This window comes from Eschrichtius robustus, chromosome 16 (genome assembly GCF_028021215.1).
Source record: "Eschrichtius robustus isolate mEscRob2 chromosome 16, mEscRob2.pri, whole genome shotgun sequence".
Lineage (NCBI taxonomy): Eukaryota > Metazoa > Chordata > Mammalia > Artiodactyla > Eschrichtiidae > Eschrichtius > Eschrichtius robustus.
The window spans coordinates 56,907,374-56,933,992 of NC_090839.1; the positions used below are offsets into that span (position 1 = coordinate 56,907,374).

Below are 26,619 nucleotides of genomic sequence, written 5' to 3' on the forward strand. Positions count from 1 at the left end.
TTGCGCTCTCCGCACTCTGACCACGTCTCACCACCTCCTCTGCCAGCCACCATCATCTTTGACCTGAACTCCTGCAGGAGACCCCAGACTGGTCTCCCCACTTGCACTTTTGGCCCTCAACTGTCTATTCTGTTAAAAACAGAAGTCAGCTAATACCTGTTCTCTCTTCGCAACCCCCGAGTGAAAACAACAAAGTGTGGGTGAGGATGTGGAGAAACTGGATCCCTTGTGCATTGCCTGTGGGAGTGTAAAATGGTGCAGCCTCTGTGGAAAACAGTATGGTGGTTCCTCAAAGACTTAAGCCTAGAATGCCATATGATTCAGCAATTCAGCTTCTGGGTGTATATACAAAAGAATTGAAAGCAGGGACTTGAACAGGTATGTGTCCACCCATGTTCATAGCAGCACTATTCACAGTAGCCAAAATGTGGAAACAACCAAACGACTACCCACAGATGAGTGGATGGACAAAATGTGGTCTCTCCATACAGTGAAATATTATCCAGCCTCAAAAGCGAAAGAAGTCCTGACACATGCTACTACATGGATGAACCTTGGGTAGAGACATTATGCTAAACGAAATAAAACACAAAAGAGTGAATACTGTATGGTTTTTCTCATATCAGTATTAAAGACTGAATTGTGCTTCACCCCCAAATTCATGTGTTGAAACCCTAACCTCCAATGTGACTGCACTTTGATATAGGGCCTTTAAAGAGGTAATTAAGGTTAAATAAGGTCATAAGGGTGAGGCCCTAATCCAATAGGACTGGTGCCCTTATAAGAAGAGAGCTCTCCCTGCACACACAGGGAACAGTGAGAAGGTGGCCATCTACAAACCTGCAAGAGAGATCTCACCAGAAACCAACCCTGAGAGCATCTTGATTTTGGACTTCTAGCCTCCAGAATTGTGAGAAAATAAATTTCCATTGTTTAAACTACCCTGTCTGTGATACCTTGTTATGGTAGTCCTGGTAGACTGATGTAATGAGGTACTGAGAGCCGTCAGATTCATAGAGACAGAAAGTAGAAAGGTGGTTACCAGGAGCCGGGGGCTGGGGGAATGGGAGTTATTGTCTAACGGTTATGGAGTTTCTGTTTGGGAAGATGGAAAAGTTCTCGAGATGGATGTTGGTGGTGATTGCACAACAGTGTGAATGTACTTAATGCCTCTGAACTGTACACTTTGAAATGGTTAGAATACTAAATGTTATGTGTATTTTTGCACAATAAGAACAAAAGTGACTCAGTGGTTCCTCAGTGCTCTCAGAATGAAAACCAATGTCCTCCTTTGATCTCACTTCCCACTGTTTCCCTCCCTCTAGCCACAGAGGCCTCCTTCCTCTAGTTTGACCATGTCTGACACATCTCCCCTCAGGACCTTTGCGCTGAAAGGCTCTTTCGCCAGATGGCTTCACCGCTCATCCCCTAACTTCCTTCAAGCCTTTACTCAGTTGCCACTTCTCTTTAAATTTAAAATCTTACTTCTCTACCCTCAGCATTTCCCTTCTCCTTCCCTTCTCCTGCTTTACTTTTCTTCATGGTAAGCTTCCTCTTCTAAAACACCAACCATTTATTGATGTTTCTTTTCTACTGTTTGCCTTTTCTAGCAGAATGTAAGCATCACCAGCTGGACCTTCCTGTGTTTTGTATGTTGGGTCTTCCATGCCTAGAGCAAGACTTGGCAAGCAATAGGTGCTGAATGCCTGTCTTTTGAATGAATAAACAAATATCACAATTGCTTGTGTGTGTATCTGCTATGTTGTCTAACTGGGGAGTTCCTTGAGGGTTGAAACCATCTTTATTTTTGTTTTATTTTTTTTCACCTTTACATTCCAAAGCAACAAGAAAAAACTGAATAAAAAGTAGGTACATGATAAATATGGACGGATGGATGGATGGATGGAGGGAAGGATGAAAAATAGACAGTGATGGCTTTGAGTTGAAGGGAGATAGATTTGACTATCCCAGATCTGGAATGGGAGAGAGAAATTAAATCCAGTTAAGGGCAGCCTCTGCTGATGTGAGCAAAGGTGTCTGGGGGCATATTATTTTATGAGCCATCAGCTTCTCTTTGTTGTGGCCTCTGATCCACAGCTTCTGCCTTCACCCCACATCTGCATGTAATAAAGCTTAGTTATGACATCCATATGTCTCTAGCGCAAACACCAGAGCATATACTTCTAAAAAGCGCTATAAAGAGCAATGGCTCGAGAAGCAGCCGTTAAGAGTGTGAGCGCTTTATTATTTTAAAGGGCGTTTCAGCGACACCACTGAACATCCTCTGGCCATAAGTCTGACTCCCGCCCTTTCTCTCTTTCTTTTCTCCTCCTCTCAGGATATCAAAGTAGACTGCAATACCTGTGTGGAAATAGAGGACAGAAAGGTAAGTCAATATTTTTCATGTTTTTGGTTTCAAGCAAAACGAGAACTCTGTGATTTTAAACCCAGCTGTTTAAGGCATGCCTTACTGGATGACGGCTTGCAAAGGTGATTCATGTGCTGGTATCACTTGAAGACAATCGTATTTTAAAATGTCTGTTTATTTTTATCTTTGCAATCTGTGTTAGACCTGATAACTTCAATGAAGATGGCATAATGTAATTGTGTTAAAAAATTAGTGTTGATTTTTGTCTTAGTCATTTGCTTCTTTTCAGGAAAATAGCTCGTTTATCCTTAACTCATTTCACATTTTAGTTGAATATTTTGGATGATTATTATATATAATATGCCACATACTACATAGAATTATAGAACATTGCGTATATTACAGAATACATACTCTTGGGCTTTTCAGGGTGTATCCTGAAAAATATATCTGATCTATACACTTTGGCTTGATAAAGAACCTGTCCTGATTTCCATCATGACGCAGTCACATGAGCAGTGACTTTCTATGATATACATTTGTTCACATGATGTTTTGCCAGGCGGGGGGCGGGCAGGAAAGAGAGGTCGTTTCCTGCATATTTTAAAGTTTTCCCCTATTTATCTTCTTGTTACACTTGGTGTGGACCCCCTCAGGAAATGCAACTGCTAGACAATTGTTCTTCACTTTAATATTTTCGTTCTCCTTTTACTGACGAGAATTCACGGAAGTTTCCGTGGTAGAGCGCATCCGAGCAGATCAAATTTTACCTTTAAAGCCTTGGATAAAAAAAGGTCAAATAACTGCATTGAGGGTACATATCTCCTGGCTACTTTTGACACCGTTCCACAATTCTGAAAGATGTTCCTCTCTGCAACTGTACCATTATTGTCGAAGGCAGTTATTATTTCAAGCAGAGGTTTTTCAGCCTTGATTTTGTGATAGCTTGGTCATCCGCTGATTAATAAGGTGGTGAGGACTTCTCAAAACAAAATTTGCTTTTAAATAGAAGACAGTTGCCACACATTATTTTAAGGAGCCTTAATCTCCTCACTTTGAAGGGAATAATGATACAGTGGCTTAAATTCGAGCCGCATGATCTTAACTTAGTTCCGGTTGTGTGTCTAGTTTGCAGAAAAGGTGTTTCAATTCATATTTACATTCGCTGCACGTTGATGTGCTGATATCCCTGCACACGTGCATTTTGTGAGTTGGAGAAATGGAATTTAGGCTGAAGAGGTGCCTCCAGTCTTTTTTAATCTCTTCCCAGTAACTCTGCTCACCACGTCCCAGTGAGAGCATGTTCTCTGCCCTGCTTCCAAAGTTCAGGATGTCTTCACTTCCCTTGGATTTTAATGGAATTCACAAGCATGTCTCTGTCTAGTTTTTTGGTTTGTTTGTTTTGTTTTACTTTCTTTGCCAGTAGTGTTTGAAAGATACCAGGAGGACTGTTAAAGCAACATCAGTTCTGTCACCAACACATAAGTGAACGACCAGGATAACCTCTGGGCAATGCCAGCCAGCCACACAGCTCCGTTCCATAATACTATCCAAACTGCCTTTGGTTCATGTATCATGACGATAATGACCCCCCGCCCCCGCCCAAGACTATGGATGCTTTCTGGTGATGACTCGTGGGAAGAAATCATAGGTGATCATTCTGTACATAACTTCAGCTGTTCTCAGAAAAGACTAACACAGACAGAGACTCATACACACACATATGCATTTCTGTGCTTTGTCACAGACTGTTGGGTTGAGTCAGACACTTGAAATGAAGCCTCATATCTGGAGGGCTGTCCTGTTGTTTTCCAGCCTTGACTACACATGACTGATGGTTACCGAAAGAGGGGCCCGGCTGCTTGCCATTCTAAAGCCAATAAAGAGGAAAGGTTGGTAGAAAGGAGAGTTTGCTTTGTTTCGGAGGCTGGCAACCAGAGGGGTGAGTAGTGGGGGGTGGACTCAGGTCCAAAGGCCAGTTCTGCCCCCCTGCCCCTCGCCAGCAATCAGTTGGCAAGAGCTTTTCAAGGCAAGCTTCTGGGGTGCACAGGAGGAGGGAGGGGCTACAGGCAGAAAGAGCACAGTCAGCTCTGACAGTCCTCTTGAAATTGGTCCTGCGCTGGTCTGACCAGCGTCATCTGGATTGTGCTAAGTACAGTTAGTCTTCAGTTCCAGGGTCAGTTTGTTCCCATTTCTTTGAGGCCAGTTCTTGGAATTGTGGCAGCTTATGTCATGGCTGCAGCCTGGTCATCATGTAGTTAACTTCTGCACCTGGTGGGGTTTTGGTATCTATAAGACAGCTCACAGGATACGGCTCAGAGTATTATCTACAGCCCTTGAGGAGGATCTAAGGGTCCTTGACTTTGCTTAATGACTAAACTACTATGATTTGGTCTTGTTTGACTGTTTTCCTTTGCTTCTGCGTTTTCTCACTTCTCTGATGGAACTTATTCTTTGACTAAAGTTGTTCTATAGACAAAAGGCAGGTGGAGGACGTGGGGTGGGGGAGGGACCATAGGGTCCTGCTCTGTTTCACTGACCCTTTCACTGTCTTTAACTGGGGATGACTCCTAGCAACACAAACCACCACAATGCCTACTTCCATTTTTGCTGTCTTACACTCTTAACGGTTTTTATTCCCTGTGTTCAAGAGAAGGACTTTGCTTCCTCTGAGTTCTGTTCTGATGGTTTTTTTAAATTTTATTTTTGGGATTCTCACATCGGGACTCTCCCTCCTCTGGATCTCCTAATGTGGTTGGAGGTGGGGTGAGGTGTTGGAGGTGGCTCTGAATATCAGGGTCCTGTCTCTGGGGAAGTCAGGATGCAAGCTAATCATCCCGGAGGGCCAGTATCCTCCACCCTCAGCAGAGGAGTGCCAGTATCACCCCTCCGGACAGTGATGTGGCGTGAGGTCACGTGGGCAGACAGCCGGAGTGATCTTCATCCAGGGTCTGGGATGCAGTTCTGGTACTTCTGTCACCCTGACGTATAATTATGAAATTGCACCATTGAAGTGATGACACTCGCTCCTGCGTGTATGTGTGTGTGTCCCTCTCCATTCATTCCGAATGCTTCTGGCAAAATCAGTAATTTGATAAAGTGGAATTGAGGTGACAGGAAATGACAGAGGTGCCAAAATAATAAGTCAACCTGCCTCTGAAGAGGCAGCCCCTTGGCCCGTGTGGATTTTTACGAAATGCTGAGTGCTCTGAAGGAGAACCAGCAGTGTTTTCTTTAAAGCTCAATTTCCTTTAGTTAAGAAAGCTTAACGTGATACCTATTAGACTAGATGGCTTCCCAAGAATTACTTTCTTTTTCCTTTTCTCCTTTTTCTTTCACCTGCCTTCCGCCTTGGCTACCTCTCTTCCCTATATTCTGCATATAGGGATACATTTGTGTGCTTACATCCGTACCTTCTTCTGAAATATTTTGGAGTATCTTCTCGATAGAAGAATTTTAGAAAACACAAGATCTCAAGTTTTCTATAGGGCCTAATAGGGTCCCTCCACACCAGACCCGTCCAATTTCAAGCCTCATCCCATTCTCTTCCACTCGGTAGGGCCAATTACCTTGAGATGAGTCATTTTCCCATTGAATCCTAGACGAGATATAACGATGGGAGATAAACGGTGAATTTCAAGCGGTGGAGAGGGCCCTCATCCTAATGAAGAGCCATAAAATCACTCTTCCTGGTCTGTGCACCGTCTGTACTCCATCTGAGACTGTTGACAGAAAGAGAGAATCTTTTTTTTTTTTTGCTCTCCATTTCTCTGTTTTTCTGTATCCTAGATGCCTCTTTTCCATCGGCAGACAGTAAGCTCATTGTCTTTTGGAGAACGTTGCCCGGTTGTTTATAGAGGGATTCATGGTGTGTACCAGAGTGTGGTTTCATTTTACATTTCTCTTTTGCTTCCAAGCCCAGCAATGAGCAGTGCCCCTGTGACTGGACCTGCACTTGGATGGCTTCCTGCCTGTTTCCTAAAATCACCCAGAGGATGTCACAGGGAGATCTGAAAGGCCGGTAGCGTTCTTCCCCCTTAAGTGGGAAGCAGAGCTCAGGTGGTTTCCTCCCACAGGCCAAGGCCACGGAGCTAATGCAGATTTAGCAAAGGTGATGTGAGGTAACCCGTCCCTTGGGGCAGCTGCACGGCCCTGAAAAACCTCCTGCATGTGACATTTACATGACCCGTGTTGCTGGCGGAAAACAGAGGCATTTAAGTTCATTTTTATTTGTGGTGTAAAATCCATTTGAATTTCAACACTATTATGAAGACCGTGACTCAGGTGATGAGAACAGAGGCTGATGGATCAGTCAGGGGGAGAATCTGTCAGAGGAAATGAGAGCCCATGTGTCAAAGGCTATAAACACAGACAGGGCTTCCTCTCCTCACTTACCGCCTGGCCTGGTGCGGCTAAACAGTTTCCCATCCACTATAAAATTGCATGGAAGGCATTTGAGCGGTTTTCAAAGTTAAGGAGCCTTTCAGATTGGGTCTGAGTGAAGCTGTGCTCATGATTGGCGATGTTGTGGTGCCGTGGTGAACACTAGGAGTTTGGAACTTTTCCTGTTGCAATCCTTACTCTGGACCAGGCATTCTCAAGTACCTCTGGATACTTACAGCAGCTAATGTGCGAGGCACCATCGTTATCCCCATTATACGGGTGAATAAACGGAAGCTCAGAGATGTTAAGTGATTTGCCCAAGATCACTCAAGGTGCATCATAGGCTAGGGTTTAAACTCAGAGATTCTTATTTTGGAAACTGTGTTCTTAGCCCTGATGCTCTACTGCCTTACACACACACACACGCACACACACAAAGAGAATCAAATGTGTAGAATATGAGACTCGCCCTTTCCAACTGATCAATTTGTACCTGGACTGGTAACTTCACCCATTGCCAAGTCAATAGTTTAGTTTTGAGTCTGGGGCATCCTTTCAGCCCCCATGTTTTAGCTCTAGCTGGCTCACAGTGGAGATTTATCAGAGCCTTGTCAAGCCTGACCTTCCGGAGAGCCGCTGGCACCTGGCAGTGGGGCTGCCAGGACTTTTTCTGGTCTTGAGGACAAGTGACAGTGGCACCAGGACGCAGTTCTGGCTTCAGTTTTCAACGGACCCAGTTCGGTTCCTGGCTTTTGCATTTCTAGCAGCTTCTATGTGTAGATTAGAAATGACGTGCTCAAAACACAGGAGTTTACAGAGTGCAATTGTTAAAACCGTAGGCTCTGGAGCCGGGAAGTCCTGGGCTTTAATCCGAGTTCTCTCACGTAGCAGCTCTGGGACCTCGAGAGGCTTTCTTACCTCAAGTCCGTGTCTATTTGCCCATCTGTAAATTGGACATAATAAAATCCACTTGAAATGTTGATTTGAGGAATTGACGAGATAATACTACAAAGCAGTGTATATAGTGCCTGGCACAAAACAAGAACTCAATCAACTGCAGCTACCTTTATTTTTGTTTTTGCTAGGGCCCACGCCCACAGGCATTCCATGTCATTTATAATCAAATTCCTTTAAAAAAATGAGTCCCCCAGAAAGTGTTATGGGGGCTCAGAGAAACGGGCAACCAATGGGACCTAGTAGGCTTTGAGAATATTTTTACAGAAGAAGAGATGCTTGGCCTAAGTCAGGAAATAACAAAGTCACCTAGCTGCCGGGTCCAGGCAGGACTCATAAATTAGTGAAGGGAGACAGAGGATGATTGTAGGGTAATACGAAATGTCGTGGCAGCCTTGAACTCAAGAGCAGTGGCCCCACATGCAGGGGCTTCTGTACAGCGCCTGTTGCCACGTGGAGTGTAGGGTCAGTGCTGCCGTTTTCTAAGCCAATCTGGAAATCTGGATTTCATATAAAACTACTTATTTTAAATACACTGTGCAAACCAAGTAAAACACGTATGCAGAAAAGAGCCAAGAGACTTGCAGGCTTGAAATGTACAAGCCAAGTCTCAGTGGATTAGGAAGAGGTCTTGTGTGCGTAACCCCAGGGGCGGTGTCTGTTGAAGGCTCTCTTGACAGAGGGAACAGCATCGGCGAAGACACAGAGGTGGGAAAGAACGTGGCATGTTTAGGAGAGATCAAGGTCCAGCGTGCGTGTCCAAGAGTGGCCAAGGGGCGACTGGCGCAGAGAAGATTATGGAGGGGGTTGTTTGCCACACCGATGGACTGGGGTTTTGTGTCAGTCTCCCTCCGAGTGGAAGAGAGAGTAAGGGAGGGCAGGTCCTTGCTGGATGAGGCCAGAATGATATGGAACCAAGGAGGCATTTGAAACTTTGGGTGACTAAGTCAGCCACAGAGGGAGTCAGTGAGGGAGGAGGGAGAGAATGGGGACGGAGCACAGAGATGGAGCCAGAGACTGGCCCTGGTGGAGTGCAGGGACGCAGGGGAGATGAAGGCTTTGGTTAGAACAAGGTGATATCAGCCAGGACTCTGAAAAATAATGGGGCTGGGTGCCCAGCCAGGTGCCCTCCTTTTAAAGATGTTTGATGAAGGAGGATCATGTTTCCTATGGTCCAGCACTGCCCAAGGATGAGACTAAGATTTCAGATGATGGATGAGGTATCTGCAGATAAAATCACCTAGTGAAGAAGTGATGCAGTTATTCTCTTGTCAATTATTTTTCATACCTTGGGATTACATCAAGGAGACATAATTTGGTTGTTTTTTGTTTTTGTTTTCTTTTGTTTTGTTTCTGTAACAAACCCAAAGGTCTGGCACATTTGCTCATCTACCTTTTTAACCAAAAGACCCAGGACCCTTGACAAACAATTCTAATATCTAGCTATAATTTAGTAACATTGTTTTACTTTTGAATGAGGGTTACATTCTTTATATGATAAAGGATATTGCTCTGTCCTTTCACGTCAATAAACTATTTTCTTTTTAAAAATTCTACTCACGATTTTTAAAAGTAATCTTAAGTCTATTAAGGACAAAACAATTGAGTTAATTTAATGAAAATCAGATGGTGTAGAAAAAGTGTGCATACAGATTGCAAATAACTAGCGTTTAGGAAACACTGTCTTCTAATGGTGGGTTTGCAATCAGGGAAGAAGTTGGGGTTTGCCTTTGAGACGTTTCAAACTCTACTTGCCTGCAAGGGTTACCAGAAGGGGACAAGGATGAAATTGGGGGTCCAGGCCGGAGTGCAGACAAGAGGGCACAGGAACAAGAGCCACACAGGAGGTGAAGAGGAAGGTCTGGGTTTGCTAGAGAGTGAATCAGCCCTACCCACGTGGTTTGGTGATTCTGACCACGGGTCATGGATAACTTCATCCAGGAACGTGTTGGAGACGCTCAGCTTAAGTCTCTATGTTCAGCTGGCTGCTGTGAGGAGGAAGGGAGTTGATCAACATGGACAATAAATTAATCTCCTGGAGTTCAGAGGCTTAGATGCCAGTGAGGTTGAAAATGAGCACAAAACAGTCACCAGGGTTGGTTTTCCATTAGCGTCGCTCTCTTGCTGTGGGGATGGGAGTGGATTAGTCCTCTGGGCTCTGACAGGCAGAACAAAGACAGAGGAGAAGGCACGCTCCTTATCCAGAGGGGCTCTCCCAGAATGGGAAGCATTCATGGAAGAGTTTCTCATTAAAGACCGAAATGAGATCCTCAAGGCAGACCGGGGCAAAGCCTGCTGCGGTGAGCACCATTTGGCGCGACTCACAGAATGCGTCTGGAGATTGGATTTCTTTTCCGCTCCAAATGTCCTTTTTGAAGGCTGCTTGTGTGTATGCATTGCACGGGAAGATGCTCCAAGATTCCCCAAAGCTGTGGAAATGAAACTTAAAGCATCCCCGAAGAATGCTATTTGAGTTGCAATTGCAGGGGGACCGGGGGTAGAGACTCCTGGGTGGGGTACAGAGACGGAAGTTTGGAGGAAGAAGCATGGCAGGACTCGGGAACTGAATAGAGGTTTGTGGCTTGAGATGAGGCTAGAAAGCAGGCAAGGGCCAGGTCATCTGAAGCCTTATAAGCATGGGGAAAGTTTGTCCTTTATCCTAGAATGATATTATTTTATCTGGAATGGGATCTGATGATGTGAAATGATCAGAAGCAGAGAGACAGTGCCATTACGTTATGGGGTCTACTTGCTCACAGCTTATGCTTGACCACTAAGACCTCCGGTGGGTCACCCTGGCCCCGCTGTCTCTGACAGTGGAGTAGGGCGGAGCCTTCTAACACCAGCAAAGACTTGACCTGTGCTGCTTGGCTTTTCTCTTGTGCCACACTCTACATCTCACGCAAATTCCTCAAGACTGTGACTCCTCTGCAGATTATGAACCCTCATTCCTATAGGGTGAGGCTCTCATTCCAAATGAGTTCACAGCCACTCGCCAGCCTGTGGTTTGGGTGTGTTGGGCGCTCACTCTTGCTCCTACCATCTCCAGCCAGAGAATGGTGCCATTTAGCACAGGCAGAGCCACTTATGTCTATGGACTTGACTCAGCTTCTGTGCTCAGCATGGATTTGTGGCCAAGATCTGGGTGAGACTTGGTGTGTCCACTACAAGTGGACCCTGCTTTATCCTTGCTGTCTGCTGGGAAACAGAAGGGAGAGCTACATGTGCAGCCCACCAACGTCAGTTTTACTTAAACTTGGGGACTAGCCAAGAGTAGGGATAATACATCCCAGTGTCTGGAATTGTGTGTTCAGAACCTCAGAGAGAAGGGGATGGAAATCAACTCTGGAAAAGAGCCTCCCCGCAAAATGGCAGAGTTAGGTGGCTGCCAAGAAATCCTCTGGAGCCTGAAAGCTGACCCCAGTATTTATTTGGGGAGGACTTTCAGACCGTCACTTAGAGCCCTAAATCTGAGGGAAGAGGAGCTTCATGTCGACCAACGCAGCCTCCATCCTCAGTTACCCCAGTTAAGCTGACTGGTAAAAACGAGGAGATACACCGAACATGAATGCCGTTTGTGCACAAAATATGTTTTAAATTTCAAGAAATAAAATTCCAAACAGATGTTTTTCATTAAAAATCTCTGCTTAGTTAAGACATTTAAAATGACATCAGCCAAAGCACAAATCCAAGTAGTTGGGATTCAGGCAAAACTCCACTGAGAGGCAAAACCAAAACCTGAACTGTGTTCACCTGAAAGAAATGATGTTTTAAAAACTCTCTCTGCCATCCAGAGAAACATGCCACCCTTCAAGATGAGCACTTTTGTTCACTTCTACATCATTTACGCAAAAAGACAATGTTGTGTGGTGGAAAAGAGTTTTGGAATCACACAGATCCTGGTTTCACGCTTTATTAGCGGTGACACCTTTCAAAAGTTGCAGTAGCTTTCTGATCCACAGCCACACCCTCTGTAAAGTGGGGATAGATCCTGCATACCATGGATTATTCTTGTGGGCTCTATCGGTCACGACATCTTCCACTGCATAATAGAAAACCAAGTTGTACCAACTTAAAGAGACAAAAAAAAAGAGACAGTTGTTGGGTCCAATGACAGTAAAATTGGGCTGTCTTCTGGTATAACTGGTCCTCGGGTTTAAAATTCAAGTGAGATTACCATGGAAAGAAAGAGCTTCTTTTCCAATAGTTTGAGCACAATTCCTGAGGGCTGCTTACTGGCTTCATACCAGTCCCTTAGCTATGGAAAGCAGTCCTCTGATTGTCCGTCTGCATTCACCCACAATCAGAAGTAGGATGGGCCCCAGCTGAACGACTTACATGGACCAAAAGTAGAATGAAGTTCCTAAAGGAAACCTTGACTTATTTTTTTCCAGAAGAGAAGATGGATAATAATAACTGCAGCTAGCATGCATGGAGCACTTACTGTATGCCAGACAGTTTTTTGTGCATTCTATGACTGAATCCTTATAAAGGTCCTTTAAGATACTACAATATTGATCCCCGTTTTACAGACAAGAAAACTGAGGGAAGGAGGAGTTAACTAACACGCCTGAGATCACCCAAGTAGTCCGTGTAGGATGGGGTTCAAATCCAGGTAGTCTGCCTTTGATTCTTAACCACGAGGCTATGCCACTTCTTCTGAGGCTGCTGCACGGGAGAAAACAAGACAAAACAAAATGGACCTCGAATGCACCCCAGGCCCAGTGCCTGGCTCACAAGTACATGAAAGCTCTGTTTATGAGAATTATTGTTACAGAGCGCTCAACGGAACAGAAATAGCCCAGGCTAACGCCAAATGGCATTCTGTGATGCATCCCTGCATTTAATTTCCCCTAATAACTTATCCTGTGGTATTATCTCGAGGTCCTCAATGGGTCTGCTCTTCAGAATGGTCAGAATACTCATGGAGCCAGTCAGTTCTTCACTTCCCTGCATGACTGAGAGTTATTTTTGTAGACAAGAGCTTCTTAACTCCAGGAGGGGCCTCTGTGCCTGCCTTTTAGATTTTATCTGCAGGTTAACTGATGCTTTCCCTTTTACTAAACTTTGAAAATGAGCTGTTAGTCATACTTTCCTCTTTCATTTATTTTAGGAAAATTCGAAGGTGGTGGTGGAGGGGGAAGGCGTGTAAAAACGGGAAGAGCTTCTAAAATGGATGTGGTGTGGAGTTAAATTAGCCTCTGATGGGCCGGAAACCCAGATGACAGAGGATGCGGGCTGCTGGGCACACTCGGCAGTATCCTGGGCAAAGATGTAACACAGCGCCGTGAAAAGCTGTCGAGGTGGATCGGGCCATTTGTCTGATATACCCTCCGTCAGCCTTGAAGTTGGCTCTGCGAAGCTAGTCTAAAGAATCATGGGTATAACAGAGTGGCTAAGAGCTTTAGCTCGGCATTCTCAAAGGCCTGGGTTTGAACCCCAGCTTGGCCACTTCCTGGTTATTTCACCTCTCAGATGCTCAAGTTCTCATCTGAAATGGAGCGGATAAGAGTAGCTCCTTTCTGGGGTGGCGGTGGAACTCAGTGAGCTAATATACTGAGGGGACTTGGCGTCCTAGCTGCGTGCAGGATATGCCTTCAATAAAAGCAAGCAGCCTGATTGTTGCATTCTTGTATTTGTTTTCCTCCTACTCTTCCTTAATCTTATCTCAGTTTCCTAGATCTCTGGTGGAATCAGAGAAGTCACATCTAGGACCAGGTAAATAAATAGCCAAGTTAATGGAAAAGCTTAAACTAAATACCAGGTCTCCAATTTAAAGTGTTGGGTTTTCGGGCTTCCCTGGTGGCGCAGTGGTTGAGAATCCGCCTGCCAATGCAGGGGACACGGGTTCGAGCCCTGGTCTGGGAAGATCCCACATGCCGCGGAGCAACTGGGCCCGTGAGCCACAACTACTGAGCCTGCGCGTCTGGAGCCTGTGCTCCGCAACAGGAGAGGCCGCGATAGTGAGAGGCCCGCGCGCCGCGATGAAGAGTGGCCCCTGCTCGCCGCAACTGGAGAAAGCCCTCGCACAGAAACGAAGACCCAACACAGCCAAAAATTAAATAAATTAATTAATTTAAAAAAAAATAAAAAATAAAGTGTTGAGTTTTCTGTATCCTGCAGGTACTTATCAATCTGGGTGAAGGTGCTTAGAGAGGGTTGGAAAGCATAGTGAAAGGTATAGGCCAGTGATTGCAAACAGATTTAGTCTCTGGTGTCAACTCAGATTGATTGATAGTGGCTGCATAGAATGCTGTGTTGATGAGGAGTCTGAGTTGTGGGTTCTGCCAGAAAGAGTACATGATTGATTAGTGATGCCTGCCAAAGGTGAAGGAGTGGGAGTTACAGCACGTGTGCTAGGAGGAGATTGTGCTCGGCCCGGAATTTGGCAACTGATGAGGACATGGGGAGTGGGAAGGGTAAGCTGGGATGAAGTGAGAGAGTGGCATGGACATATATACACTACCAATTGTAAAATAGGTAGCTAGTGGGAAGGAGCTGCATAGCACAGGGAGATCAGCTTGGTGCTTTGTGACCACCTAGAGGGGTGGGATAGGGAGAGTGTGAGGGAGACGCAAGGGGGAGGACATATGGGGATGTATGTATATGTATAGCTGATTCACTTTGTTATAAAGCAGAAACTAACACACCATTGTAAAGCAATTATACTCCAATAAAGATGTTAAAAAAAACCCCCACTGCTCTGTGTTTAAGCCCAAAGATGAAGGCAGACACTTCATGCTTCTGTGACATTCACTACTTGGTCTTATTTTTGAGCGTGCCTGTTTCTCTTGTTATATTATGGATTTGCAGTCCATCAAGGCAGAGACATTTTTATAGATAGTACATGGCTATAAAACAATTAAAACATGGCTTTTAAGCCAAACATGGCTTAAAAACAATTCAACGTATAAGAGCTTTCTATCAGGCATGTGTGACCACACTTTCCTCGGCCCTTGAGAAGCCTACTCTGTTGATTACATTTTGGTGGTAACTTACCTGACTTCAGCCTCAGATGGGTAGGGTTAAGATTTTGATACCTTAACTTTAAAAGTGTGATTTATCACTAATGATATTTGTCATCTCTTTGCAATTATGTATTAATTGGGACTGAGCTGCTTACATTTTAATACCATTAATTAAAGCTATTATTTTCATTTGTCATTTATTTAAAAGAAGCAAGTCTGTTCTTTTGTGTAATTTTTAGCAATACTTTTTTCTTTAAACTCTGAATTAAAATGCATTTAGCAAACAATTAAGTGCAGAGCTAGTTTTCTAGGATAGTTCTGTCATCTCTTCTCCAAAAAAATGGCCATCATCTTTTTTTGTGACGAGTGGCGTGAGCAATAGTTAATTTCTTCCTCTTCAGTTGATGTGTTTTATTATCCCACTTTGTGATATGTGATTGGGCAACTTTATGCTTTAGATAGAAAGCACGCCCTGTCCAAATATGACTTATATTATCCCAGCACTTTTGCACAGTTCAGCTGAAATTTTCTTCATGTTCATCAAGGTCAGAAAACCCACGGATTATGCCATCCATCTCAGCATCGAGAGGGCTGCAATAATTTTTGATGGGACTTGTAATAACAACAGAATTCAAAGATGGGGTGGGGAAAACATGCACACATGTGTAGACACGCACATGCACATGCACACACACACACAAGTCCATGCATATTTTATATGGAGTTCTTATCATATAACTAAGGCTTTTTTTGGGGGGGGGGGTGCTCATTATAGGTTAGAATTTGTTAAAGTCATCACAAATGCAGTATCTTTTACTGTGGCCATTGCAAACTAAAAGCTATCAGAATCTGCAGATCAGCCAGCGGTTTTTCCTATTTTCTTTTTAACCAAAAGATTTTCTGGATGGATTGGCAGACAGATCCTTGAGAGCAGAAGAGGTCTCAAACTCAAGATGTTCTGGCTTTGGGTTAAGGGAGCAAATGTCAGGAAGCAAACCCTCATCCTGAGCCGGGCTCACAGGCTCTGACTCAGCCAAGGAGGTCGACAGCTCTTCTTAGTCCTCTGATCCGATTAAACAGCTACTTCCCATGGTCCACAGAAAATCAAGTCCAAGGAGTAATTGAAAACTTTTAGGTGCATCTCTGTATCCCCCTCAAAATAGCACGCTAACTTGCAATAAGGAAAAAAGATAGTTTTTAGGTTGATCTATTCAGATTGAGCTTTTCTGTTGATCCAATTCATCAGTGCATAAATGGACAAAAATCAATTTTGCCCCTATGATAGGAGTGTTTTCGTGGGGAAATCGTGAAAGCTGGGAGTGACCATTAAGGAACTAACAGACAATTCACACAAAGGAAATCATAAGTAGAATCAAACACATGGTAAACACCTGTCCTTGATAGCTGTATGAAAATGCACATTAAAGCCACTGTGAGACACTAATTTATACGTACTAAATTAGCCACATAACATAAAATAAGAATACTACCTTTTCCCATACTTGGGTTGCAGTTAAACTGGCCCCCATATTCTTTACTGGTTGTGCTGCAATTTGGTGGAAATCATTTAAAAACCATGAGCAACCATGCAGATAATTATTCCTTGGACCCAGTCTGACTCCTATGAATGATTCCAACTCAATAGAAACAAAAGCCATCACTGTTCTTTTATTTGCAATGTCAAAAGATTGGCAACAGCCTAAGTGTCCAATCTTAAGGTGATGGCTTATTACATTGAGTTTAGAACATGGTGGAATATTCTGTGGCCATTAAAAATGATGAATGTGCTTGTGTCTTAGGCCCATGGAATAATAATAGATGTAATGTTGAGTGAAACGTATCCCATAAGGTAGCATGTGCTCCTGATTATGTATAAAATGTGCATGAGAAAAAAATTATTTTCATATTCGCACATAACTTCGTTAGCTTATGATCTGAGAATTAGGAAGTCAGTCATTGTGATTGTTAACTTTATGTATCAACTTGACTAGCCATGGAATGCCCAGATTAAACATTATGTCTGAGTGTTTCTATGAGGGTGTTTCCAGATGAGATTAGCATTTGAATTTAGACTCAGTGAAGTAGATTGCTCCCTTCAGTGTGGGTGAACATCACCCAACCTAGTGAGGGTCTGGATAGGACAAAAGGCAGAGGAAGGAGAAATTTGTCTCTTTGTGCCTTACTGTTTGAGTTGTGACATCTCATCTCATCTTCTGCCATTCGACTGGAATTTACACCATCAGCTTCTCTGTTTTTCAGATAGATAGATAGATAAACAAACAAATAAATTTAAAAATTCCTTAGTCTTTATATATCCATATATTTAGTATCTACCCATCTATCTACCTCATATGTCTGTCTATCCATCTGTCATCTATCTATCTATCTATCTATCTATCTATCTATCTACCCATCTACCTGCCTACATACCTATCCTATCCTATTGGTTCTGATTCTCTGGAGAGCCCTGACCAATGCAGTCATAATGGAAGGATTGGAAGAGGTCCATTGGAAGCCATGCAGGATGGAGCATAGGACTGAGTTTGGGCGTGACCCTTAACCTTTCTGCATCTCTGATTCCTCTTCTGTAAAGAAATGAAAGTGAAAGCACCTACTTCTTAAGGTTGTTGTGAACCTTCTCTATAATGTGTCTCAATGGCCAGTCTCCAGTTCCTGGTCCATAATAATCATTCAATGCATGGTTACTAATAGCAGTCACATGACTGAAAGTTGTAACAGTGGAGATCATGATAAACCACTGATATTCCTGTTGAGAATTAGAATATCACAGATGAAAAGAATCTCCAAACAAGACACCATAGTCTATGATGAGTGTCTCAACTGAAATGGTACCAAGGAGCCAAACACATGAGATGGACAACTTGCCCGCTGCCAAGACAGCCCTAGGGAGATGTCTTCATTTTTTTGCAAAGCAGGGGTAGAGTTTACAACAGGGGTCCCCAACCCCTGGGCCACGGACCGGTACCAGTCCGAGGCCTGTTAGGAACCGGGCAGCAGAGCAGGAGGTGAGCCGCAGGTGAGTGAGTGAAGCTTCATCTGCCGCTCGCCATGGCTCGAATTACTGCCTGAAACATCCCCGCCCCCCCCCCCCCCCCCCCCGCCTGAAGAAAAATTGTCCTCCACGAAACCGGTCCCTGAGGCCAAAAAGGTTGGGGACCAATGGTTTACAACACTGGATCTGACACCCGACTGAATCCGTTGTGCCAACATGGATCTGGTTGCAGACTCGAGCTGGGTAAAGTTATCCAGATGAACGTGCTTCAGGTTTGCTGAAATAGGACCTGGTGGGGTTTGCAGCAACTTGAAAAATGATTGATAGGAAAAAACGGAGAGAGAGCCTGCAGCAGCCTGAGAGACAGTGAACCGAGAGGTGAGAATTACAGTTACTGGGAGTTCTGAGGGAGGCTTGCAGGATCAGGGAGGTCTGGGGCAAGGTGGCTTGGAGACAGAGAAAAGGTCTTGAACTGGACTGATGCCCTTGGGGATAAAAGGGCCTGGACACTTTCCAGATGTGACTCTTTTTTTTTTCCTGCATGGAATCTAAAGAGTTACAATTACTTTTTGACTACTCAGTATTTTCTGTGCACAAGACTGCTTGCTAACTGCTTTATAAGCAGGATCCATTTAATCTGCGTGCCCAGCCAAGAAAGCAGACAGACACTATTTTTCAGATGATGAAGTGGAATTCCAGAAATATTAAATGAATGTTCCAAGCTCGCACAGTGAGTAGATGGCAGGGCTACAATTAGATCCTAGGTTCCTCTAAGCCCAGAGACCATTCATTTTCAGGTACTCCATAAAATCAGCTGCCATAAAATTAAGGGTGGCCAACCACTTGACAGTAGTTAAAGCCCTGTTGTAACACTTGGCTGGTTACCTCTATAAATACAAATATATATATATAAAGATATAGATTTATGTGGCATGTTTCTATGCAGACTAGAAGTCTTTATTTTATTACTGTGAGTTCAAAATGGACTTCTTGCCCCAAAAGTCTACCTACATCAAAAGATCCAAAAAAGAAAAAAAAAAGTTTTAAATATCCAGCAAAAATTAAGAGCTCTGTATCAAAAACATCAGGGAGCTAGAATTAAATAAAAATTAAGCCTGGAAGCAGAGTAATGACTCAGCGGTTCATTACAGCCTTACATTTTCAATCAAAGATAAAATCTCATTAAAAGTATATCTTCGATTAGGGAACACGTTGGGACCGCTCCAAAGTTGGATTGCTTTATCCATAGACATATGAGCCGTGAAATCTTTTCTCCCTCTTTTCTAACTTTAAAGACAGCGAGCTATTTATCTTCTGACATCGTTCTAAAGGTTATTAATATAGAGGAAGACTGAACAGAGATGGTAAAGCTTTTAAAATATCTACCAGGGACTTTTACCTGGTAAAATTAAAAGGCCTATTTTTATCGTCTGTTGCGAATTTAGGGAAGAATTTTTATGTATTACTTGACTGATTCATCAGTAAGGAACAATACTGAGCCTCTAATCCTTCACTAACCCAGTAGAAATAGAATGCAAGGCACACATGAAATATTACATTTTCCAATAGTCCCAATAAAAAGGCAAAAAGGAGCAGATGAAATTAATTTGAATAATATATTTTATTTAGCCTATGTGGTATTATCATTGTAACATGTAATCAATATCAAAATATTTATGAGATAGTTTATATTCCTTTTTTTTTTTGTACTAAGTCTTCAAAATCTGGTCTGTTTCACACTCACAGAGCATCTCGATTCGGGGTAGCTTCATTTCCAGTCCTCAATAATCACATGTAGCTTCTGTATTGGGCAGCCTAGGTATAACCCAATCCTGTCATTTAAAAGAGAGAGAAACCAAGGATATGAGAGATCTCTTAGAGATTCTCCAATAACAAAAGAGTTTACATTTGGAGAAACGGTTGTATAACAGATTTTCCCTCCATCATGTGCCTTTGGGAAACAACACTTTTAAGACACATGGTAGGTTGATCTGATGTCGGACATCCTTTAAATCCTGTGTATCTTGGAATAGAGGCTCCGACCAATTGATTTCAATTGTGCTGAAGTGTCCCCCACTTTAAGCTCACAAAGTTAATCACTGACCAGGAACAGCTGATAAGGCTTGTTATGCAGTTTAGCCAGGAAAGTTGATAGATCAGCGGTTTATAGAGTTTTTCCAAGAGTGGCAACCGTTTCATCCTTCCCAGATGAAGTCATTTTGGGTGGTGCATGGATTTGTCATTGAATAAAATTGAAGCACAGAGTGAGAAGATAATTTCCCTTGCAAGCCCATTTCAGTCATTCTAATGTCAAAGAGAACATCTCTGCGTGTTGCTATTATGTCTCCAACACCTCTCTAACCCTTGCTAATTTTTTTGAAAAGGGGGAGAGCTTTCAGCAGACAAAAATACCAGCCAGAACTTAACAATTGAGGAGCGTTGCTGTCTTTTCAACCCATTTAGTCTGATTGTCTCCATCTATTCCATTTTGGTAGTGATACAAAACAGCATCTTAAATTTTATTGAAGCACAGAAGAGTCAATTTAAAGGAAAGTAATAACCTCATCATTGTAAAGGCGACCCATGGATAAGGCAAAAATAGTGAAGTCGATGTGTGAATGAACTGCTATTCAGGAAGTATGTACTCATCTTGTCCTGGTGATGCAAAGGGAAGGTTTGTCTATGCCTGTTTCAGACATCACTGCGTTGCTTAATTTCTTGGTCTCGGTTTCCCTGGCCAGTTTCCACTGGCGTAGTGGTTAAGAATCCGCCTGCTAAGGCAGGGGAAACAGGTTCAAGCCCTGGTCCGGGAAGATCCCACATGCCATGGACCAACTAAGCCCGTGCACCACAACTACTGAGCCTGTGCTCTAGAGCCCGTGAGCCACAACTACTGAGCCTCTGAGTGATGCTTCTTGGTCATGGAGAGACCTGTAGATATAGCACTTGAAATGAGCAAACATTTACAGTGGTACCCTCCCTTTCAGGAGGTGGCCTCTTTATCATCTTTTGCTAAGTACAAATGGATTGAAAAGGGAGTCATGTATATTTTGAGTATCTCCTTTGCCTAAAAATCTTAAATGCTTCCACAAAGCGTGGAGTCATCTGAGTCCAAACTCACCACCCACACCAGCCAAGAGGACCCCAGTGTGTTCTCTGAGCAAAAAAAGATGAAGTATTTTTATATGCAATGTTTTCCTTTCCTTTCTGGTTTCAAGTTCTGTTTGTTAACTGTTAACTCATGCTAGAGAGGCTAAACAAATACTAGAACTTTCTTCATCATAAAACCCACAATGTCTAGCTGTTTATTTTCTTTCATATGTTTTTGAGGTTTACTTTGTGATCTCATGTAGTTTACGAAAGCAGTATTTTATTTTATTTTCTGCCTGACAGGCAAGGCAGGGTGATTAAAGGTTTAGATTCTTGCCTATGATGGAGTTAAACCCAGTTTTGCTGCTTCCTGATAAAGTGGTCTAAAGGAAATAAATTTACCTCTCTGAACTGCAGTTTCCTCATTGGTAAAATGGGTTCACAGGAGACCTATCATATAGGGTTCTGGTTGATAAGGAAGAGACATAGGACAGTACTTTTTATGGGACTGTGCATGTGTGTTCACTAAATGGTAGAATTATAATTATTACTACTACTATCATTCATTTCTCTGCTTTTTCTTGACCTCCTAGTGGATATTGTGACTTGTGTTCTATTCTAAAATAACAACATTTGGATTTTTCCCTCTTATTCTACTTTTCCAGTGTCAAACTTAAATTGATCATTAACAGGTAGTAGAAGTAATGCTTGACAGGGGTCGCTGCTGTGGTTATGATTTAAATCTTTGTGTTTCATCTTTGTAACATAGCCACCTAACTTTGCAAGCTATTCATTCAACAAATGTTGCAAATTTACAAGCTTCCTGGTCAAAACATTAATGAAGTGCCTTCCACTGTTTCAGCTACCATTGTGAGCATAGAACTGCATTAATACTTATATAAAGATCACAATATAAATGCAAATGGGGCCACATGATAATTGGGCCTGAGGAACTTTTAACATAGTTTATAGAAAACTTCAGGTTTCTGTCCTGGTCTCAGAGTAAGTTGAAGTCTATTTTTAATCCTATCTTGTTTAAAAGTCTTTGATCTCCATCTTGGTAGCAAACTTAGATAAATCAGTAATTTTTGCCTGGCAAACTGTGTTGAGAAGGATTCCGAGGTATAACCAGATTTAGCAGAAGTAGTTGGGTGATCAATTTGTGAGGTTTTCCTTGTCTCCAGAGAGGGGACATATACAGGTATTTTTCCATTCCTAAAATATAGTCAGTTGGGAAAAAAATAAGATAACAAATTGTGGCTAATATAACCCATTAGTTCAAGGTAAAAACAAACAAACAATACACATAATCACAATGTTTCCCCCCCAAAAAACAGTCAAGTCATTTTGCCAACAAATAGAATCTTAGCCCAATGGAGTAAATGTTCAGTTTTCATCTGATAGTGTTGGTGTCATAAGCATAACCTCTTTCTTTGTAATTCAGTTCTCACATGAGTAAGGTGGAAATACAGCTGCCCTTTCTACTCAACCGGGTTGTTCTGAAGATAAAGTGAGCAATTTAGCAGATCAATCCAGTAGACATTTACTGAGTCCCTTGTGTAATTCACTAGGATTATGCTTGGAAAAAGTTAAATATGCTCCTTAAAAACAAGTTTTGATGTTAATTTCTTTTTTCTTTTTTTTAACCTTTTTTTCTTCTTTCAAATTTTGAACTTATCTCAAAAAGATGGCCCGTTCTCCCTGACTCAGAACTCTTTGCTATTACGTATGTATTTTCTAGATCCAGTTTGTTTTACCCGCGCCCCCCCCCCACAAAAGGATGTTAGGATCCTTTCATAGTTCTTCCTGGGAAATAGCGAAACCCCTGTACCTTAAGTATGGATTTTTTTTTTTGTGCGAGAAATGCATCATTTGTGCACTAGGACTAGGGTGATTAAAAAGACAAAAACAGCAAACGACAGAACAGAGTCAGTACTTTCTGCTTGTGTTCTCAGACGCTGAAGCACTCAGCCCGGTCTGCACAGGAAGAATTGAACTCTCACCTGCAGGTTCCCAAGCTGGCCACTAGAGGCATCCCTCCTGTTTATGTCACCATTGCTTGGCTACCAGGCTTTGCATCCGATTGTCCCTTTTTGTGGAACTACGAAGACTGGAAAAATGTGACAGATGCTTGCATCTAGGTGACCTAAATTTTGTGGACAAGGAAAGTTAGACATGCACTGGATAATAATTGCATTTTAATGATTTATCATTCATGTATTTGAAAATGATGTTGTGCTTATTTAGAACAGGGCTCCTCCGTATTCGTGTTTTGGACCAGATGAGTCTTCGGTGTCGGGGGGCCGGTGTGGGGCTGCGACGTAGGGTGTTTAGCAGCGTCGCTGGTCTCCGCCCACTAGATGTGAGGAGTATCCCCCTCTCCTCAAGTCACGGCAACTAAAAATGTCACAGAAACTGTCAGATGTTCCCTAGAGGCAAGGTTGTCCCTGGTGGAGAATCACCCATGTGGGGGAATGTTTCCATGAGTAATAGGCTCATGCTCAAGTATTTCAGGGTGAAGTTTCTACAACTTTCACATGGTTTCACAAACAAGCAAAACAGTAAAATAGAGGCAAAAAGATCAAAGAAAGGAAAGGGGGAAGTATCACAGTTCAAAAAAAAAAAAAAGTGGAAAGGAAAGGAATCAAAGGGAAAAGAAATGTGAGAGCCAAATGTCACAGGCCAACAAGTCACCTCAACAAGTCACTGTGGGGTGATGACAGTTTCCGATCAATAGGAAGCAGTTTTTAGGAGAGGAACAGGAGAAAGTGATTCGGGAGACTTTACTTCAACTTCATATTTATTTATTGAATGGCAAAGTATTAACTACAAAATTACTTTTTCTTCTACATTATCCAGAAGACTTACGTTAACATGTTATGAAAGCAAACAAACAAACAAGAAAGGCAGGGGAGAGGAGCCTATTCTCGATTAAGAGAAACAAAAAGGGCATAAAAAATCGAATGCAGTGCTGAGGTTGTTTTTCGGAAAGGCTCTAAATGGCCATTGAGACGTTCAAATATGATACTAGATATTACATAATAATTTCGAATTCAAGTGTTTTTTTTTTAACATTGTGAAAATAGAATTGTGGTTTGTAGGAGACTGTTCTTATTAGGACATGTATGCTGAGATATGGTTTAGCAAAACAAAAGATAGACGTAGTTTAGACAGATCTATACACACGTATACATATATATGTGTGTATATCTATGTATGTATATACACATGTGTGTGTGTGTGTGTGTGTGTGTGTGTGTGCATGTAGGCAAACTGCACAGACCAAGTGGATCACATCAAGTCTAAGGGGACCACAAGCCCTCAGGTCTGCATGCCCGTGGGTCTAGGTACAGACGGGAGTGTGGGATGTTGAGGCCCAGGCTGGGTGATGTCCAGCAGTTTGAGCTTCCTGGACAGACACACCTGAATCCGAAGCCTCCTTCTGCCAACTGATAGCAAGTTGCTTCTCGATGGGTTTTAGAACTTTGAAGCCTCAGTAAAATGGGAATCACAGTTTCCCTTACATGAAATGGCTGTAAGAATGAAATGAGGTCACCCAGGCGCAAGCACCTGTCACATGGTAGGTACCTGCTCATACCCGTCCCCTTCCTTTCTCCAGGTTATACGCAGCCTTGTTACTACTGTGGGGGAGATACTACCAGCTCACTGTGGGCACTTAAAACTTGTTTGCATTTCACTTGATTGTTTAAGCACAGAGAAAATAATTGAATATCCTTATGGTTTTCTGGGCTATTAACATGTTTTTATAGTTCAACTTTAAGGTCTGCTTCTAAAACACACCTGCCTAGGCACATGTTTCCTGACTAGTCTCATGCTTGTTAACCTGTGGGCTGCTGGTGCAGAGGCTAACATGGCCAGTAGATGGCAGCGCAGGACCAAGGAAAAGCTCCTGGGAGCAGGGCCACAGCTTTAATTAGCTAAAAAGCAAGACAGGTACGCGTCTATATAGTTTTTGATTTTGTAATTTTCCTGAGCAGCCATTGAGGGCAGATGTTTTCATCCTTTCCCCAGCTGAAATATCAGAGGAGAGGGAATATCAAGATGTAATCAATCACTGGCCACGGCACACCCCCCGAACTTAAGTCTTGCAAACGTCATCAGCTTGTGCCATCTTAGGAATTGCTGCCTCGGAAGGAGGCATGGAGCTGTCAATTACTTCTAGGGCTGCAATCCCCTCTGTCCTTGAAAAGCAAGCCAGCTGACTCTATGGGTGCGATTAGGAGACGGCCATCCTGATGGGAGGCTGGCTTCTTTATCAGTGCCCTAGAAGTTGATCTGGAGCCCTAGAGGAAGAAATAAAAGATCGGCTTAAATTTGTACCTGATGGCTAGCTCCCTGTAATGAATTACCATTAGCTGGTCAGCAAAGTAATTGAAACATGGGAAGGCTGGAGGAAAAGAGAAAAAAAATTCTTAACGATGATTTCTCCTCTAGTTGCTTCCTTTGTCCTTTGAGTGAGAAAAGCTTGATGTGAAAGAAGCTAGTATATTTTCAGTACATTGTACACGTTTTCTGTTTTTACTTAGAGTGATCTTCAAATTAACCTGTGTGGCAAGTAGTATGAGTACCGTTTTACAGATGAGGAAAACTGAGTCTCAGAGACATTGGGTAACTTGCTTAAGGTTGCATGATAATGAAAAAGTTTCAGGGGAGATTCAGACCTCGATCCCTTGTCATTTTCTTTTCTTCCCAGCCTCCTTCGTGGACAGAAAGGGCTTCTAAATAAATATGTGCTGTCTCCTTTTGTATTCTGTTCAATTTCTTTATTCCTAGTCTTCTTATTAACTAACGAAATAAAAACAAGAGGTGCTGTTGGCCATTATATTGGCAATGGATGGTCTTAGTTAAGTTTACTGGAAGGAGAGTTCCAGATTCTAAAATCACACTTTTAATATAAACTAAGCCCAAACATCACTTGCTAATTACACAGAAATAATACATTCATTGCAGAATATTTTAAAAATATAGAAAAATACCGGAAAGTAAATTGATCTTACCACTCAGGAATAACAACTATATTATTTGATGCTTTCCCTTATGTTTTTCCCCAAACCACCTGTAATGTTAACAAACAGCATTCATACAGTGTTGTGTTTATATCCCATCATGTAAGCATCTTCTATCTCAATATCTTTTTCCTTAAAAATACCATTTTAGTGGTTTTGTGTCCTCTCCCATTATATGAATATTTCCTAATTTTTTTCAGTGATTCCTCTGATTTGTATACTAGGTTGACTCCAACTTGGGAGAAATAAGTTCTCTCTGGCCTCTGATAGAAGATGCCACATCTTAACAAAAAGATTCTTTGAAGATGTTTCACATGCCGATCACTGGGCTATGTACTTGGTCTGCATTGTTTTATTTAAACCCCGCAGCAACAGCAGTGGGGCTACCACTCCCTCACGGACTAAACGGAGACAATATGAAGGAACAATTCCCTTCAACACAATCAGGCGGGTTTCCACCCATCCCAGACCTGCCACTCCAGTTGCCAGGTTCTTGTCACTCAGGGAGGTCTCAACCAGACCAGATAGTGGCGGGGGTGGGGGGGGGGGAGGGGGCGCCTTTGACAGCAATCAGAAGGCTTCTTTCCAAATGGGAACTTTGCAGACTCTCCTGGGCTTATTCTGAACCTTTGTCTCTCCCCTCTTGCTCTGCTGATGCTTTGGGAAGCCCCAAGGACCATCCTGATGCACACAGATGACAGCATGTCCAAGGACCACCATGCTCAGGCCTCCCTGGTACCCAGGACGCAGCTTGTTTTTGCATAATTTAAGCACTACATAGTTTTGCCATTTAAGTTCTGTGAAATTGGTGTTCTC

The 26,619-nt window shown here is 42.8% G+C and overlaps 1 protein-coding gene across 1 annotated transcript in view; it reads left to right on the forward strand.

Moving 5' to 3' along the window:
* Positions 1 to 26,619, forward strand: part of RBFOX1 (RNA binding fox-1 homolog 1) — a 1,862,366-nt gene that overhangs the window by 920,132 nt on the left and 915,615 nt on the right. The window contains exon 4 of the mRNA XM_068565272.1: positions 2,339 to 2,386. The gene's annotated coding sequence lies outside the window, so the exon portion shown is untranslated. The remainder of the gene's footprint in view (positions 1 to 2,338; positions 2,387 to 26,619) is intronic.